Source organism: Octodon degus, unplaced genomic scaffold (assembly GCF_000260255.1).
Source record: "Octodon degus isolate 3935 unplaced genomic scaffold, OctDeg1.0 scaffold00259, whole genome shotgun sequence".
NCBI lineage: Eukaryota > Metazoa > Chordata > Mammalia > Rodentia > Octodontidae > Octodon > Octodon degus.
Genome location: NW_004524835.1, coordinates 177,291 through 180,998, shown reverse-complemented (window position 1 = coordinate 180,998; position 3,708 = coordinate 177,291). Strand labels below are relative to the sequence as shown.

General features: G+C 39.0%; 1 pseudogene; it reads left to right on the top strand.

Annotated features, from left to right (window-relative positions):
- Positions 1-573: 573 nt before the first annotated feature.
- LOC101571443 lies at positions 574-3,148 on the top strand (annotated as a pseudogene).
- The last annotated feature ends 560 nt before the right edge of the window (positions 3,149-3,708 follow it).

The window sequence follows — 3,708 nt, the reverse complement described above, 5'->3', positions numbered from 1 at the left end:
AGGATACAGCCAAAATGTTGGCTGTCCTTACAGCCCTCCTTTTTCTCCAATTTTTGGTCTGCAGACTTAAGTTGTTAACCCTCCAAAAGAGAAGCTATTTTTATTACCCTACAACATAGGCAGTTGAGCTTAACCTCACTATCTGTCTGAATAATAAACATTTTAGGCATAGCATGGATCAGGTATTTTCCATCAAGTACTGATATGTTAAACTTCAAACCCCAACCGAATATGAAGGAATAAATTAATAAAAATTTAGAAATAGGAATAAACAGTTATATAATTTTACACAGAAATTTAGAAATCTTATCATATACAGCATGGTAGCATGACAGTCCTGTGACATTCTTTTTTTCTATCTTGTTTTCATTTATTACATTTTTATTTTTTAAAACATAGAATGCATAAAGCAGAGTCAAAGAGATATACAGGAAATTAAAATTTCAATCACAAGCTTACAAAACCATTTGATTGAAAGTGAAGATAGAGTTTCAGATCTTGAAGTTGCTGGTACCGCTAGTGAAAAGGTAAGAAATGATGTCTTAAAAACAACTTGGAGGAGTCAATCCGGGTGTGGCGAGGGAGGAGGTGGGCTCGGCATGGGGCTGCCTGGGCGGAGAGGGCAGGGTGTGAGCTCGCGGGAGCCGGAAGCGGCGGAGGTCGCTGAGGCGGCACAGGAGGTGGCCAAGGTGATGCTCTAATCATGTCAGATAAAGATGATAGTGAGACTCCAGTGATAACTGAGACCACACCCATCCTTAATGATGGAAACTGTGAAAAAGGCAAGAATCCAGAGTCTGCTGACCAGAGTGCCAAGCCAGAGAATAAACCAGAACTTGTGGTATCCACTCAGAGAAGACCAGAAGTCAAATGTGCCAGTGACCTTGAAACTCCAGAAGTTCCGGAACCTGTTTCTAAAGACGAAACCCAGACTGGATGGGGCCACTGGGGAAGCTGGGGCAAGTCCTTGCTCTCCTCAGCTTCAGCTACAGTGGCTACAGTAGGACAAGGTATTTCAAATGTTGTTGAGAAGGCAGAGACTTCCCTTAGAATCCCTAGTCCCAGTGAAATTTCCTCTGAAGTCAAGTTTGCAGCAGAAGAGACGAATACCAGAGACAAAGAAAATTCCTTGGCTGGTCCATTTGGTGTGTTCTCAACTATTTCTAGTGCTGTTCAGAGCACCGGAAAGAGCATTATCGCTGGAGGTTTGGATGCCTTAGAATTCATTGGGAAAAAGACAATGGATGTGATAGCAGAAGGGGATCCTGGCTTTAAAAGAACTAAGGGTCTGATGAACTGAAATTCTACACTGTCTCAGGTTTTACGAGAGGTGAAGAAGAAAGAAGAGCTATGGACCGCCAATGAGGTTACCATGGAAACTGACAAAAATACTCGTTATGGGCTGCTCTTTGATGAATTTCAAGGCCTTTCCCATCTAGAAGCTCTGGAGATTCTTTCCCAAGAAACTGAAATAAAGGTGAAGTCTGTCCTTAATTCTCTGAGTGGAGAAGAATTAGAAACCCTAAAACTTGAATTAGTGCAACTCAAAGAAGCATTTTCCCTAGCAGAGTTTTGTGATGAAGAGGAAGAAGAGCAGAAAGGGGATGAAGATTTTACCAAAGAGATAACAGAGCTGTTTTCCCAGCTGCACGTCTCTTCTAAACCAGAGAAACTTGCCAGGGCAAGAAATACTGCTTATGAATGGATCAAAGCAACAGCGTTAGCAGAGAAAAAAGGAGAAAAAGAGTTGGAGGGAGAAAATACTGAGAAAGACTCTAAAAATTCAGTAGAGGCTATCCATGCATTTGCAATATGAAGCCTGGCAGAATTGACTGCTTGTTCAATTGAACTATTTCACAAAACAGCAGCATTGGTTCTCCATGGGCAGAAGCAGGACATGACAGCCCTGCAGAGGAGCCAGACTCTTTCCCAGGTGACGGTTGTGTTGTGTAAAGAGTTATCCTCTCTGTCTAAAGAGTTCACCACCTCCCTGACAACTGCTGGTGTCAAAGAAAAGGCAGATGCCCTTAACCTGTTAATCACTGCAGTATTTCTAGAGGCATGAAACAGTGCTTCCTACATCCAAGACGCCTTTCATCTGCTCTTACCCATACTGGAGATCTCTCTCATTGAGAATAGGACTGAATCACCCAGGCATGAACAACAAGTCCCGAAGCCTTTGTTGGAACATTGAAGATTTTTAACCTAGGATTGTGTTAGTCAGGAAATGACCACATAAAGTCAGGCAGGAGAACAAGTTTAAAGTGCAAATTTATTTCTTCATTTGGCTGAAGTATTCAGGTCCTTGTATTACTCTTCTCAGTTGTTATAATTAATGAGTTATTTAAAAATAAATACTTGTGGAAAGTCCAAGGATAATAGCCGTATGCAAAGGCTAGTGGGGACTCAAGAAAACATATTTGTTTTTGGTATATTGCAAAACATTAATGTAATTTACAGCTAGTGGATAAAACTGTTAAGCAAGTGAAAAACAACTTAGTTTAGCATTCTAGAATTCACCACATGCTTGGTTTATAAATGTCATATACTTGCTCCTTTCTAGAATAGTCTGTGGCTTGAAGAAAACTAGGCATATATAAACTGAAATGATTACCTTCTACTATGTAAATTCTTGGAAATGCTTAGGAAATTTATTCCTGTCTTTGATTCTCAGTAGATGTTTGGCATTGAGGAGAAATTTCTAAAATATTATACTCATAGCCACATGACCTATAGCAGCAAAGTGCCCTTTGGCTTCAAATAACTTTCCCATCCTGGATGAGAAGCTTCAGCAGCCAGCTCTTACTCAACTGGATTCAAAGCCAGTAAGTTCAACGTAGAGAAAGTTTTGTGTTTGCAGATACTCCGAGACTTATTGGGTTGGCTTTTGTTACCATTTTTTGCACAGTCTATAAGCAGGTAAATTCTTTGACAATGAACTCCAGAGAAGTGCTGACACCCTTTTTAGTGGGCTTTTGTTGTTTATTATTGAAGTCAGTCATACACTCACAGAATGATGTTATTTATAACAGGCTTTAACCCCTGAAATGCATTTTTCCTCATTTTTTTATTTTAATGTATTATTCAGCATGCTTTGAAATACCACTTTTGTCCTTCAGATCTTAAGCTTTTTTCTGTTCTCTTCAAACACCAAAAGATATTTTGCTATTTACTCTTTTAAAGAAATTTTCCAGCTTTGTGGTTTTTAGTGATTGAGGGAAATTTTGTGAGCAGTGCTCCTTCTAAATTCCTTGAAATAAAATGTAATTGTACCCACAAAAAAAAAACTTGGATACAGGCAAAAATAATTCATCACCTGCAAGACAATGCAAAAATGAAAAATGTGAGAAACTAATGAGAAACAAGGAGTCAATACAAATGATAAAAAAAGAATATGGCCAGAAGTTATAGAAGAAAACTCCCTAAATATGAGGAAACAATCTGACATCCAGGTAACAGAAGCATACAGAACTCCAAATAACTTCAACCTAATTAGAAACATACTGAGACATATATTAGTCAAGATAGAAGAAATCCAGCACAAGAACAATATACTGAAAGCCACTAGAGAAAAGAATCAGATCACATTCAAAGGAAAACCCATCAGTACAATGGCAGACTTCTCTTCACAAAACATGAAAGCAAGAAGACCATGTGGCAGAGTACTTCAGGTACTCTATGAAAACAAATACCATCCCAGACTACTAT